This window comes from Sus scrofa, chromosome 10 (assembly GCF_000003025.6).
Source record: "Sus scrofa isolate TJ Tabasco breed Duroc chromosome 10, Sscrofa11.1, whole genome shotgun sequence".
NCBI lineage: Eukaryota > Metazoa > Chordata > Mammalia > Artiodactyla > Suidae > Sus > Sus scrofa.
This window is the reverse complement of record NC_010452.4, coordinates 51120991-51136359: the sequence shown is the minus strand read 5'-3', so window position 1 is coordinate 51136359 and position 15369 is coordinate 51120991. Positions and strand designations below refer to the sequence as shown.

At 42.7% G+C, this 15369-nt stretch overlaps 1 long non-coding RNA gene across 1 annotated transcript in view; it reads right to left on the bottom strand.

Moving 5' to 3' along the window:
• Positions 1–13538, bottom strand: part of LOC106505168 — a 40981-nt gene extending 27443 nt beyond the window's left edge. The window contains exons 1-2 of the long non-coding RNA XR_001299309.2: positions 11046–13538; positions 9121–9209 (exon numbers count right to left, since the gene is read on the bottom strand). This is a non-coding gene — a long non-coding RNA (uncharacterized LOC106505168). The remainder of the gene's footprint in view (positions 1–9120; positions 9210–11045) is intronic.

Here is a 15369-nt window from a genome sequence, read left to right as displayed (position 1 = left end):
CTCCAGCATCAGGAGGTACCTTCATTCTCTTCCAGGGAAACTGCCTGGAACCGGAAGCCATAGTCTCCACAGTCCAGGGCATCCTACCCTTCCTCCTACCCGTGCCTCCCTTCCAGCTGTTGCCAGCTTCTGGCAGAGGTGACCTAGAAGAAAGGCCCATTAGCTCTAGGCGATAAGGCAGCCGACTATAAGTGCGAGGGTTGTGGTTTTCTGAGGCAGAGGGAGAGGAGTGGCCTCACTGGACCTGTGGGGTTCTGTGGAAACAGGGACGCGGAGAGGCCTGGAAGAGGTGGAACTGGAGGAGAATTCCAGAGACCTGCCTCAGGGAAGGGCTGAGACCTCAGCCCCTGTGGAGGGGAAGGAACAGTCCTGCCTAAATTACAGTGAGAGGGAGAATACAGAGTGTTCTTAGGCTGCACAGCACAGAGAGAGGAAGGATCTGGAATATGGAACTAAGGATTGCGAAGACCCCATAGAGAGGAAGCCCAGGACCCCTCGGCTGAGGATCTGGAGGAAGGCTCCTGGCCTGGGAGCGGAGATGGTTCTACCCAGCTGAGACTACAGAGACCAGAGGCCCAGGGTAAGGGCTCCGACACTCTAGTGGAGCAAGATCCACGCCAGCCACGTTCTGGTGGCTCTGGATCAGGGGAATTTCTCTGAGTTCTGGGGCGGATAGGTGGGGTAAAATTGGGCTCCATAGCATCGGTCTTTGTTCAGACTCCAGAGTCTTTGACTAGGTAAGGAGAGCAGTTGGTAGTTTTCATCTATTTGAATGAAAGAAAGAATGAGTGTGTATGTATGAGCGCACGTGGGTGCAGGTATGCACATATATGAGAGAGAGAACACTTCTATTTGAATTTGCCCGTGTCCACCTTGGCAGCGGTTTAAGGATGAGTCCAGCCATTGGTTAAAAACAAAAAAAAAGGCAGAAAAGCTTTACGGCTCCCTCTCTGACCCCAGTCATGAATCCTAATTCTTGTTGGGGTAAATTATGTCCCCGCCTAGGAGGAAGAAGGTGAAACTGACAGCACTAATGGCCTGAACCTAGCCAGAACACATACTGGGACTAGAACCCACGTGCCAGGACTCGAACCCAGCCCAAACCTAGACTGGGGCTTAAACGGTGGCTTTAAATTAAAATCACTCATCTGGTGTCTGGACTCACTGAGGTTCAGGTTCTTCACGCATCCTTACAGAAGGAATTCAGTGAAAGACAAAGTGATAGGCAAGAAGTAGATTTATTACAGGATGCTTGTGAGAGATGCCAGCAGGCAGGCAAGGAGGCTCTGCCCCAGGATTAGGTGGGCTACAGTTTTATCATCCAAGGGGAGTGGAGGTCAGAAAAGACTGCCTTTTCCTCTTTCTTCAAGCAATAAGTAGCTCTTCCTTAGTATCCGTATGGTGTGTATTCAAATCAGCACAAGGGCGGTCCTCAAACTCCAGCCCTTGGTCTGAATCTGAACGCAGGTCTCATCCCACCCCCTACCCAACGATCTGAGGCAATTCTTGCACCTCCACTAGTCCAGCAAGCCTGCCTTGTGCTGATGGCTTTTTTGAGCAATTTATTAACAGACGGTGGTCTCCCACCGTCCCCTAGGTTTCCTTCTCTATCTGTAGTCCCTTATTGGGATTCTACAACTACCTGTGCCTACTCTGTCCCTTTCAAAGGGAAGACCCTTGTATTGTCCTCGGCAGAAGTCCTGTTTCTGCCACCATGGGGAGCGTTCCCACCACTACACTGCCAAGCCTCGGCTGCCTTCAAAGGAAGACTTGACTTGATTCCCTTGTGTTTTGTCGGCCGGCCAGTAGGATCCTATCTGATGGGAGGATGAGTGTAGCTATTGGTGTATCTTTAGGACAGCCCTCCTTGGCCAGTAACTTCTGAGGACACCAGGGTGCACATCTGTTTGTTTCATGGGTGAAGAATAAAAGGTGTCTCAGCAGATGGCAGCCTTTTGGGTGCATGTTCGAAAGGTCCCCAGAGAGAACTCCCTGTAACTCCTGGTGCTGAGTCAGGGAAGCAGCCGCAGTACATTCGTAATTTGGGGAGGGTGACCCTCCCCAAATTCTGGGTGTTCCGTACTGTGGGCCCTCAGAGGATCAAAAGAGAATGACAACAAAATACACAAAACTAAAAGTTGCCAGTTTATAACATACTCTTTCTCAAGTCCACCTGTTGCTCCTCAGCTTTTACCGTAAATAGATGCCTTTTCACTCTTATATAAGACTAGCACTTAATTCATAAAGGGAATATTGCTTTTAGCAAAACTGTCACTTAGTTTGTGTACTGGCCCAGTTTAGAGAGTCACCTTAAAGGCAAGAAATAGCATTAACTCTTCTCTTTCCAAATGATTCTAAGAGGCTATCGATTCTTATAATAAAGGATATGTTTCTAGGAGAGTGCCATTGGCATTCGAAATAATCTAAATTATCCCAGCTATTTTGCTTCTACACTTTCTTCCTTTTGTTTTAGGAAAATTGTTTTGCTGACATTTTTCTTGTGAAATGGGCTAGGAAAAAAAAAATCAGCTGTGCAAGCCTGTTATTAACTGCTCTGAGAAAACACATGCAAAGAATATATCCAAGGAATCTAGGGGAGATGTTCAGTATCAGGAACTTCGGGGCTATTTTGCTGGAAATTTTAGCCTGGTTAACAAGCATTTCTTTAAGGTTTTATGATTTTCTAAAAAAAAAAAAAAAATGTTCCACATATTACCGTTGCTCAAAAGAACTAAAGCAACAAACTGCAGTTTGCTCAATCAAATCACAGTAACAGTCAAGGTCAAAATATAGTCACAGCCTGGAGAAAGCAGCACCCCCCTGTTAATAGCAGCTATTTCTGCAGAAACCAGCAGATAGGACATCTCAGGAGGAGATACTAGCAGTGGGCACACAGTATTGGCATAAGTTCCATGTTCTTTTTTTTTTTTTCCCAAATGATTGTTAGCAGAGCTTTGTAATGTGCTTACAAATTATTCATGAAACCCCTAACAAATTTAAATACTATAAAAAAAAAAAGTTTTGTTAACACTAGCAAGGGGTATGTATGTGTGTATATGTATATATATCTTTATATATAAAGATATGTAGCTTTCAAATTAGTGTTTTTGTTTTCTTTGGAAAAGTACCTATAAGTCGAATTGCTGGATGTAACTATAGTCTAATCAATGAGATGGAAGTGATCTGCTCTACCAGTCTTCAGGAAAACATCTTCAAAAATAGGGGGCAGAAATTGGAATCTAGAAGGAAAAATAAAAATTAAATAATAACAAAATCAGAAACAGACTCACAGATATGGAGAACAAACTAGTGGTTACCAGAGGAAGAGGGATGGGAGGGGGCAAAATAGGTGAAAGAAATTAAGAGTTTCATACAAACTACCAATTTAAGTAAATAAGTCACAAGGATACAGTGTACAGCATGGTGAATACATTCAATATTATATGATAACTTTGTATGGTGTTATAAAAGTATCAATTCACTATGTTGAACACCTGAAATTAATGTAATATTATAGGTCAACTATAATTCAGTAAAGTAAAAAGTAATTAATTAATAAAGGGCACAAGAACATCCTTCTCCCTTTTTCCTTCCTTTTTCCTAGAATGCAGATTTAGTGGATAGCGCTCCAGCAGCCGTTTTGTTCCATGAGGGGACTTGGAGTCTGAAAGCCAGCTCTTGGATACTAGATTATAAAGATAAAAGAGAACTGGGTCCCAGAGTATGTGTATCTCCAGTTCAAGCCCTGAAATGCCAATGAGCTGACTTTTTTTTTTTTTTTTTTTTTTTTGCATGACCGAATAAAGCCACCATGTGTTTATGCTTCGGTGGGTGGGAGGAATCTCACCTTCAGCTGAATAATAAGCCAGAAAAGAGGCCGTCATTGACTCTCTCAGCCTGCCTCACCTTTCTGTTATCAAGATTCTATGAACACCTGTGCAGCACAGGAACTCTGTCCAGTCTCTTGGGATAGAACATGATGGAAGATAATATAAGAAAGGAATGTATTTATATGTATGACTGGATCACTTTGTTGTATAGCAGAAATTGGCACAACACTACATCAACTATACTTTAATAAACAAGTAAAAAAGTTAAAAAGATTCTATAAATAATAGAATACATTTCATCTGCTCTGATCGGTGTACATATTTTTCTGCCTATGTGCACAGGATAGGACCAAATCCTCCTGCAGAGTCCCCATCAGCTGTTGCATCACTGGCATGCATATATATGTGTGTGTGTGTGTATATGTATGTGTGTATGTATGTATACATATGTATGTATATATATAATACGTCGTGGAATGTCTTGCCGCATCAAATCTCCTAGCAATCAGAATATTTTTCCTTTTAAAAGGCCCTTTCACTCATCCAAGGAATGAAGAATATTGCTCAGTGTTACAAAGGTGCAGAAGAGTTCTGGCAAGTGGCTGGCTGTGATGTCCTTGATTAGTTATTTTCTGTTAGTCATGGAACTAATGAAGTGAAAGAAAAATTAATTAATTAATGCCTCATACAACATTATAACTCACCTATATGCCAATAAAATTTATTTTAAAAAAATGAAGTTAAAATTTTTCTCTAAAAAAAAATTAGCAGTTTGATGCCATTGCTCTGTGACATGGTGGGTGATGCAATGGAGTTGCCCCCACAGAAGCAGGTGTAGGGGTGCACCGAGGAGAGAGATCAGAGCACCCAGCAAGGCTCTCATGTCAAGGCAGGGAAGAGGGGGAAAGAGAAAGATGCTCTGGGAATTAGCTGCGGGAAGGTTCTGGAAGCCTGCTGGAGTCAGATTTGACCTCTCATCCCAAGGCAGGCTCTTTTACTTTATCCGCTAGCTGTACACAACTGTGTAACCACAGGGGTTGTGTATAACAAAAGGAAATCACACATCTTCAGAAAAGTACTAACCTTGATTGAGACAGGGACAGAAAGGCTCAGACTGCCTCACAGCCCAAAATAGTTAGGTTGCAAAAATAAGATAAAGCCACCTGATAATCATGCTATTAACTAGAATTCAATGACTGAAGGGTTCTTAGGCTTAAAAAGACATTGTAGGTTGGAGAGTACATAAGAGCTGGAGGGAAAAGAAAAAAAATGCAGTACTTTTAGTTTTAAAGATGTTAGCAAAATACATCTTAGATTTACTGCCCAGAAGCCTAGCTTAAATCCATTGTGAAGTAGTTGAACAAATATTGAGAGAGAAGAAACTTTAAGCCAACTAAAGTTTAGAAAAAAAAATGACGAGAAGTCATGCTTTTTTTTTTAAATTAACACAATTGCTTTTTTATGGAATGATAAAATTAATGGAGAAGGAGAATGAAATAGATGTCATATATCTGAACTTTAAGAAGCAGTTATTGCCATGTCACTGGATTTTACCTGACAAGTCAATTCAAACTTGCCAAGATCTAAATATCTTCCCTAGATTAAAAAGCAGATGGAAATCTAAGTAATATCTCATGACAAAGGATAGGGGAGACTTGAGATTGTAGAGTGCCCCCGAAACTGGCTAGAGCTTGAATTTCACTTTGTCACACTTTTTTTTTTTATAATTTTTTTTAATTTTCCCACTATACAGCAAGGGGGTCAGGTTATCCTTACATGTATACATGACAATTACATATTTTCCCCCACCCTTTCTTCTGTTGCAACATGAGTATCTAGACTTTGTCACACTTTTTACTAAAGACAAAAGAAATTGGATCAACACCATGAATCACAACAAAATAAACAAAACGCTGCAATGGACGTTTAAATTATTTAATGTTGCAAATGGAAAGGAATGTACTAACTCTTCTGTTTACCTTCCTAGCTGCCTTTTTAATTTTTGGTTGTGATGACTACCTGGTTTTATGTAGCTAGTTGAGGTCATTAGCTTTTCAATTGAATTATGGTCTTTTTTAAAAATACATACTTGAGTTCCCAGATATATTACCGAGCAGTTTTTGCATCGATCCGCAACTTTATGTTCTCTGGATGCCTCCCACTTTCTGTCAATAATTCTCTCTATGCTGGAGAAAACCAGCCATAAGGCAAATAGATGGAAATTGGGTGATGGAGTGGAAAGTAAGCTAAAAGGGATCTGAAATGAACAGAAACCCAGATGGATGTGCAGGGGGAAATGAAGAATGTTGAAAAGGAGAGAAAAACACTTAAAAGTTAAAGGATGAAAGGAATGCTTGATCCAGGAATAAATGTAAAAAGAAACAGGAATAAAAGTAAAATGATAAAAGATGAAACTATGACAGAAGGTTTAGAGCAATAGAGGGTTTCATTTCAGAACAATTTGGAATTGGGGGTAATTCAAATAAAAATACCATTTGAGAGTTCCTGTTGTGGCTCAGTGGGTTAAGGACCCAACATCCCTGGTCTTGCTCTGTGGGTTAAGGATCTGATATTGCCACAAGCTGTAGGCAGCTGCAGCTCCGATTTGACTCCTGGCCGGGGAATTTCCATATGCTGCAGGTATATGGCCGTAAAAATAAAAGGAAAAAAGTTCCATTTTCATTGTAGCTGACAATTTATATGTTTGTATTTTTCATTCATCGTTTTTAACATACCCATCCAGTGCAGAATAATTTTGGTTTAACTATGGATGAGAAGTGGACATCGGGCCAGTCTTAAGGACTTGAGTTTGTACACGAGAAATGTGGTTCATAATTTTCTTTGTCAGTGTTGATAAATTAATTAATCTCTGTCTTCACATGAGGATGGACTAGTTATATATTTGTATTCATCATAGGAAAGTGAAGTGTCAGCACAGATATCACAGCTCTCTCTTCTCCATATGTAAAGTAGGATATTCTGTGATTTTATTCCTTGCCCGAGGGAGCAAAACATGAAGATTCGGAGTTCCTGTAGTGGTGCAGTGCAAGCGAACCTGACTAGGAACTGTGAGATTGCGGGTTCGATCCCTAGCCTCACTCAGTGGGTTAAGGATCCAGCATTGCCATGAGCTATAGCGTAGGTTGATGAGCGGTTCAGATCCTGCTTGCTGTGGCTGTGATGCAGGCTGGCAGCTGTAGCTCAGATTCGACCCCTAGCCTGGGAACCTCCATATGCTGTGTGTGGCCCAGAAAGCAAAAAAAAAAAATTTCATTTTCAGAAGAGTTTGGAAAACTCTTAATGTTTGCTATGATCAGGCAATAAAAACATACACATTTCAAGTTGGCATCCTTTAACAGTGAAATGAAAGTTTGTAATTACGTGGCTGAAGAAGAAAAATGCTTGTAGATTGAGGCATATTTATGCAAAATCTTGACCAATAGCTCTTTTCCTGTCTTCCTATGGCTCCACCTAAAGCAAGTAGATTATAAACGTTTGCTGAAAAATGTTATGGAAGTAATTCATTAATAAATGTGAGATGTTATCAAATGGCAAAATGGCCTGAGTTTTAAGTGCCTTTTATGCTCGATATGTTGCTGCATTGTAAATGTAAATTTTAAATTACCAGGGGACAAATAGTTAGGTTAGAACAATGCAAGTTTTAGTTTCCTCAAAGTGTATATTAAAAGTCAGGCAATTTGATAGCTAATCACCAAAATCTATTTTCAAATTATTTTTTCAGACATGACCTATTTTAATCCTTTTTCTTTATGCCTTCTCTTAACTTAAATGTTGAGATTTTTTTTGTAGGTACAATGGACATTGTATTAACATTTTTAGTAACCCATTAATGTACGCCAAGAATGACTGTGTTATGTGGTTTGTTTATACAAGTAGTTATTTTTGATGTTAGCTATTTCGTGCAAAATACAATTCTTACACATTATGGGAACATAAACTTTATTGCTGTCTCATTACCATGCAGAGGCCAAATATGAGTAAAAGAATAGCACTCTATATTAATCTTCCAAAGATTGGTTATGGGTAACCCCAGTGATTGTATTATAGCTTAATTAATGGAATAAGAAGGGAATAAATAGCTTCAATGCTGCCTGATAAATACGGTTCTCTTGTGGCAAGATATATACAGTGAAAAACAACAGAGGAGTTCTGATGGAATGACTTTTTATCGAGTTCAGTAATGCAATCTTCTCTTCTACACCCATAAAAAATAACTTCCTCCTAAGGCTATATTTTGTAGCATCATTTTTGGTATTCATTTTGGGGAAAAAATACTTGCTTCTTCTACTTTAAAGAATGAGTTCCCATTTAACTAGGAAAAAAAGATATCTGAAATAGCTTAAATTGTTTTTGGATTTGGAAATGTAAAAATTCATCACTGTACATAAGTGAAGTGACATTAGTTTCAATGACTGTGCCTGACATTTTCCTCCTCTCTGCAAACACTTGTCCTTTGCTGATGGTACTATGGAAATCTCCCCTGGGCTGAACAAAATCGGAGAAAAAATTTAGATGAGGGGGTTGGTTGTTTTGAGAACTTACTTCGGGTCAATTATGAGGCATTTCCCAGATTTTTTTACGACAAATGCATCGGAAGAAAGCAAGCTATCATTATGTATACAGAGGTACATGATGGTAGGATGTATCTGAAGGTAAAACAAACTCCACACCCGTATGCTTATCTCTAAGTCTTTCTAACTTTTCATATCTGTAGCTCTTTGGCCAGGAACAAAGAGCCATGAGGCAAAGATGTTTGACTTCTCTGTAGACCAGATGGCCTTATTTATTCCATAGGCTCAAATCTATACCCAGGTGTAGTGGGTTGAATAATGTCCCCACAAAACACACATCCTCCCAGAATCTCAGAATGTGACTTTGCTTGGAAATAGGGTCTTTGCAGATGTAACTAAGTAAAAAAGATGAGGTCGTAATGGATTCGTGTTTGACCTCACTCCAGTGGCTGGTATCCTTAAAAGAAGGTGGGAGAACACAAAGATGAGCAAGGAGAGAGCCATGTACAGACTGAGGAGGCAGAGGTTAGAATAAAGAAGGCCAAGGAATACCAAGGCTTGCCAGCAACCAGGGGAAGTTAGAAGAGAGGCATAGAACTGATTCTCCCTAAGCGTGTCCACATGGAACAGGTTCCAGGACTTCCAGCCCCCAGACTGTGAGAGAATAAAGCCTGATTTGTATTAAGCCACCCAGTTTGTGGTAACTTATTGCAGCAGCCACAGGTAACCTAAACACCTGGACAGACATTCCAAAATACCTGTTCACATTCTTCTGCCTGCCACACGGGCATCCCAGTGAGACTGTAGACTGGTCTGCTTCTCAGTCCAGCAATGGGGAATCAACAGTCTGCCAGTAAGAAGAAGAACACATCTTCACAATTAAACAGTATAACTAATGTGCCCAAGTTCATCCCCTGCTAAACAGCAGCTCAGGCTTCCTCTGCCTCCTAAACAGCATATCCAGAACTCGGAATCTCAAAGTTTCTGCTAAGTGCCACCACCTCAACAATAGTATAAAGTCCGATGATGAAGCACTGAAAAAGCTTTCAGAAGCCAGGCTTTTCCTCCAAGTGTGTCCTTAATTAGGGATGAGTACGGTTGAAAATAATGGCATCTGCTCTTAACAGAAAGGGAATTTTGCTCACAGAATCATTAGAGAACCAACAATCGAAATCTAGGATGGGCCTCAAAAAATGGCTCCTGAGGAGCTCCCGTCATGGCGCAGTGGAAACGAATCCAACTAGGAACCATGAGGTTGTGTGTTCGATCCCTGGCTTTGCTCAGCAGGTTAAGGATCCAGCGTTGCTGTGGCTGTGGTGTAGGCCAGCAGCTGTAGCTCTGATTAGACCCCTAGTCTGGGAATTTCGATATGCCATGGGTGCAGCCCTAAAAAGACAAAAAGACAAAAAAAAAAAAAAAAAAGGCTCCTGAGACAACCCCTTCCAGCAGAACTGGCCTCCCCCTGTTGCAACCAGGAAGACAAGGACCAGGGCACCACTGTCCTCAGCTGGTGACTCTTAGGTCCTTGCCCCTGGGGCAGTTTCCAGAGCACTGGAAGCTGTTGCCACATTTGCAGGCTCTGGGGACACCCCCCCGCCACCATATCCCTCCGGAGTAGAGGAGGCTGACCCCAGAACTGTTGGCAGGACCGCTACGTAATTTAAATGGCTCAGTGAAAAATGAAAGTGCAGCCCCTCATTCAAAATTATTAAGAATCAAAATAGCAACAAATGTCTTAAACCACGTGTGGGCCCTTCTAGACATGGGCCCATGTGACTTCTCTGATCACAGCCCAGGAAGCTGGCCCTAACCCAGTATTGGGCTGCTAATCCTCACACCTGCAAAATGGATGCATCCTGGACCATCACTCTTCTTCACTCGCATCAGGACCAAATCCAAGCCTGGGAAGCCTGCAGAACCCTGGCTGCGAGGGCATCAGAGAAAAGCATCTTTTCTGGGGCTATGCAGGCTCTTCCATGAAGGAAGCACTCTAGAAGTTGGGAAAGATGCTGAGTGAGCTGCCCTGCTGTGTCCACCCAAATGCTCAGACTCCAGAAGCGAAGATGCCCTTCTCGGAGTGAGGTTTTCTCCCTCTGTTGTTCCGAGACCCATCGTGTTCTGTTGTAGCTTTTCACTTTCACCACCTGATACGTAGCTGGTGGAGTAACACGAATGCCTTCTCTGTGGGAGGCACATGTTAGGTGCTGGGAGCAGGGTCATGAAGGGAAAACGAGGTCCCTGCTCCCTAGGGTTTCCCTCAAGCAGGTGGGAATGAAAAATTAACACCTGAACAACCCAGTGAAAGGACCATTTCAGGAGGCAGCGTTGCCGTATTCCAAAATACATCTCAAAGCCATTCTCTTCCCTGGAACAGCAGAGGTACCATTTTATCCCAGCCAGCACCCCCTCTCAACTGCTCTCCTCATTTTCACTCTTTCCTCCCTCCCAGTTCCACCACAGCACAGGAAGATCCTTTGGGAAACATAAATCAGATCAGAGACATTCCCCTGGTTCAATCCTTCCCCTAGTTTTGGCCTGCCCTCGAAGAAAGTCCAAACCTGCTCATCCTTCCTATGAGACCACACAGCATCTGGTCTCTGCCTGCCTCTAACCCTCCCCTACTCGCCCACTGTGCCACCCCAGTATCCTTTCTATTTGGGGGGCATGCCAGGTTCTTTCCTACCTCTGTCTTTGAACTTCCAAATCTTATAGTTCACGGAGCCACACAGTCCTTCTCAGCTTCTGACATTCGGCTAACATGTCACCTTTGCAGAAGGACGTTCTCTGGCCACTCCACCTGGGACAGAATCCTCACCCCAGCCCACAGTGACTCTTTGGCTTCTCTCGAAACACATCACAATCTGAAATTTTCCACTCTCTGTTTCTGGGTTTCCCCTTTCTTTCCATGAGGCCAGAGGTCCTGTCTCTATGATTCAGCCCTTCACCCCAAGCTCAGCATGGTGCCCAGCTCATAGGAACAGCTCCACAAATAGTTGATAATGGGCTGATTTACTGATGGATTGATGAGTGAAACCATAGCTACACTCACGGGGCCCAAAAAGTCGGATTGGTGCTCCTGATTAAGACAAAAGGAATTAAACTTAAAACTTGAGTGAGATTTGGGATGGCTGGGGAGTTTGGGAAAATTGAAGCAGAGAGTTCAGAGTGACAGGCAGTAATCAAGTCATGCAGGTCAGCTATTCTGGAAAAAATGCTGCCTGGCTTTGGGGTGAAAAGGCCAGGCCTGAAACTGTCCACTAGGACGGATGACCTCACACTTGTTTACAGGTTGTTTCGAGGTTATTCTCTTCCTGTTCACATGGTGCTTGCTCTCATAGCGAAACCACTTGCTCACTGAGAACAGAGCCCCTCTCTTTCTCCAGGGGCTCCAAGTGGTCCCAGGAGCTGCAGAGTGGCTCCCTGCTTTTTATGCAAGTTCTCCAAGGACAGGAGACTGAGCGCTGGGAAAGCGTGGCTACTGGACTTCAGATTTTTCTTTTCAGGTTGATTTCCCAGCTTCCTGTCCAGCTTTAGCATTAGGACAGACTGAGAAGGTTCCCAGAGGCAGGACCTTCCATTTTACAACCCAGAAAGTCCAAATTGGGGCAACTGAGTCACCCTTCCGCCAGGCCAGCAGAAAGTATCCAACATCCTTCTTTTCTCCCTCAAGGTCTTAGTCCTGACAGCTTGCTCTGACCACTTCCTGCTCCGCATCCTGACCTATGATTAATCTGCACTATTCTTCCCTCCACTTATAGCTTCACCGTGCTTCTCACTCCGAGCCCTGCTTCCCTGGCTTCCGTCCTTGGTGGTGTCCAGATTCTGCTTCCAACTGTGTCATCATATACCACCCTTATATGGCGTGATCCATTTTGTCCCCTGGGAACTCGGGGTTCCACACCCCTGTATCCCCAAGATGCCTTCCTGCCATGTCTACTCTAGGAAGATTTGGAGAGCATTTAGGGACATTCCTTAAATGCAATTATAATGATACCTCTGACTACACAACTCAGAAAACAACAACAAAAAAGGCCTAAGTATTCATAGTCATCTAGTGACCCTCTATCATATACAAGATGGGTCTGCAGGCTTTTTCTCTAAAGTGCTAGATGGTTTCGTGGACCGTACAGTCTCTGTGATAACTACTTAACTGTGCCACTAGAGCAGGGAAGCAGCCATACACAATATGTGAACAAATGGGCATAGCTGTGTTCCAATAAAACTTTATTTACAAGTACTGGCAGAGGGCCCGATTCAGCCCCTGGGTCATAGTTTGTGCATCTCTTACATGGAATATCCTTTCAGGTAATTTTTTTTTAAATGTAATAAGTCCGCAACACTTCTTTGTCCCTACCACACAGGCTGTAGCTCCACACACAACTTAGTCACCTCTTTTTGCATTCCCATCTTTGTTTCATTTAATCATTCAAGCTGTCAATCAGCTGGGCTTATAGAAACATCTGCCCCACGAAGTAAATTCCTGCACAAAGACATTGACATGGAAAGAAAGATCACGTGAAGTTTATTTTTAGAAGAAGTTTAACAGCAGTTTGTAACCTAAAGGACGGATATGGATTGAGAGCAAATAACTAGAGTAATTGAGATGAATACATAGTCGATGCCTTGTCAATGCCCTTGCTAGAATAATAGGGTGAAACTCCTCTGATGGGTGGTAGTGTCCCCACTGTCACCCCAAGTTGTGGTTTTAAGGGCGAGGTCTGGAGGTATTCGCTGGTTTCGATTTTCTTTTTCAAACTAAAGAATATTAATTGGTGGGGTCAGTAGGCAGGCCTCTGCAGCTGTGAATGGCTCACTGCAGTGTCGCTTTCCTCGTATGTGCAAGTTAATATTCCTGAGCCAACCGGTGTCTTCACAACAGATTTTGAGATGTGCTGTCCTTAGAAGCACACTTTCAGGTGGAGAAGGTGTAACTGGCAACGTTTTAAATCAATTGTTGGGAATGCGATCGCAAAGGCACAGACGTGGAAGCTGTTTATTTCAGATAAGAAATCAGAGATGAACATGAAGAGATGAGGGGAAAAACAAAGGGGGAATGACGCCTATCTTCCGACAGACCATCCTTATGGCCATTTACCTGGTCCTGGAGGTGTGCTGCAATTGAAACAGGGACCACGACAAACAGAATGCTAACATACTGTCGACCACAGGTCATCGCTGCTGGTGGGGTTATTGCACAATCACAGAGTTCTCTGCAGAGCAGCAGCCCATGTGGACTCAGTGCTAAGCAGATAATTGCTGAGTCTAGAAAACTGCGCGCCTGACCAAGTATATTCCACACCCCCTCGAAAGTGTGCCTCGGTAGGGAAGCCTCAGCAGGAAATCCTCCATATGTTTTCCTTTACTACAAGGAACTTCAGAGAATGAGTTCATTTCTCTTCAGACATCCTCGCGTTGCTGTAAAACGGCCCTGGCTGGATGATGGGAAATGTCACCAGAAGACGCCTACAGACGGAGATAGGGGCGCCGTTACACTTCTGAATTAGATACTAGTTTGGGAGAGGTTTGCTTTTTCCTTTGCTGCTTATGTTCTGGACATCGCGGGCTCTTTTTTTTTTTTTTAAAGGACAGTCTTTTGCTTTTGACAACTTCCTCAAAGACCGTGGAAACCTGCAGAAATAAATATCAAAACTTAAAGGTGTGTCCCGTGGAGGAATGGCGTTTACCCCGAGGAGCCAAAGATTATAGTTCAGATTAGTCTTTGCGCTTAAACCAAAACAAGCCAAATTTGAAATTCAGGATGACTTTAAAAATATCCCTGCAGGTAAGTACATTGCCTTTATTGTTTTCTTTTCTCCCTGCTTAATCCCCTAAGAAACATCTCTTTTGCACATTGTCATCTTAGTGAGGTTATCAGTTGGATTCTAAATATAAGTAAAAAGATTGGCTCGTTCATAAACTAATTGCAGGATGAGATATGAGGTGAGCTGCTCTTAACACTGTTGAGCAGGTAGAAGGTAATGTCTATAGCAATGTTGGTTTTTGTGCCAAGAATCATTTAATTTCATTAATGTTTTAAGTGAATCTCTTTTGCCTCATTTCCTCTAGTAATATAAACTCTACTTTAGATTGGAAAAATAAGCAGTAAAAAAAATGTCTTCTAAAAAGAGCATCGGTGCCCTAGCAAGCAAATCAACTTTTGTTAGCGTCTCTGGAATATTTAGGGAGATTTGCTGAAGGAACCTGTAAATCTACAGAGTAAAGTTTGCTCCACCTCTGACTCTTGTTGAATCCCCTTTTGCAAATATGATGAAATCATGTAGCAAATGTGAAAAATAAAGTATTAGTGGCAGAAGGGCATTGAAACATTAAAATATTTCAGCTGCTATCACCTTTCCTTGATTACACTATTAAACTGAGCTCCAGCTGTGCGTGCCTTGTTGCCAGCCCAGGACTTCAGGAGCCAAGAGTTGTCAAGCTGATCTAGCAGGATGTACTTAGATGGTGCTCAAGTCATCAGAGAGGCATCTAGAAGTGACCATGATGGCCTGTTACCTAATTTCCACTACCCATCCCTCTGACATGGCAGGTGTGCTGCAATTTGTTCTTGGAAATGCCATACCACCTCCCAGCAGTCAACAAAGAGCTGGCTGCTTCCATAGTCAGGCCATGTCTGGTTGACACTTGGACAAGAATGAGCAAAGGCATGATCTGGGCTTTTCTGCACCCCAATACCCCCACCTCGCCACTAAAGCCATGATCCGGGTAACAGCTTTTTCTACACCAGCTGGTTTGAAATGATGGACTCAAAAGGAAGATAATGGTGAAAGCCCCTTCCTTGAGTGGAGAGAGTTGCATTTGCTCCTCCCTCCGGATTCCCCCCAGTCTGTAGAAACTGTCTCCCTTGTCCTCCAAGGAAACATGATTCTCGTTCATCACTGGTTGCCAACACCAAGTGCTCCCAGCACTGGCCTCGTTACTGTGTAGCCTGTCAGTTAAAGATCATTATCTGCCAAGCCATCTGTTATTTTCTCTTAGGAGAGGGTGTT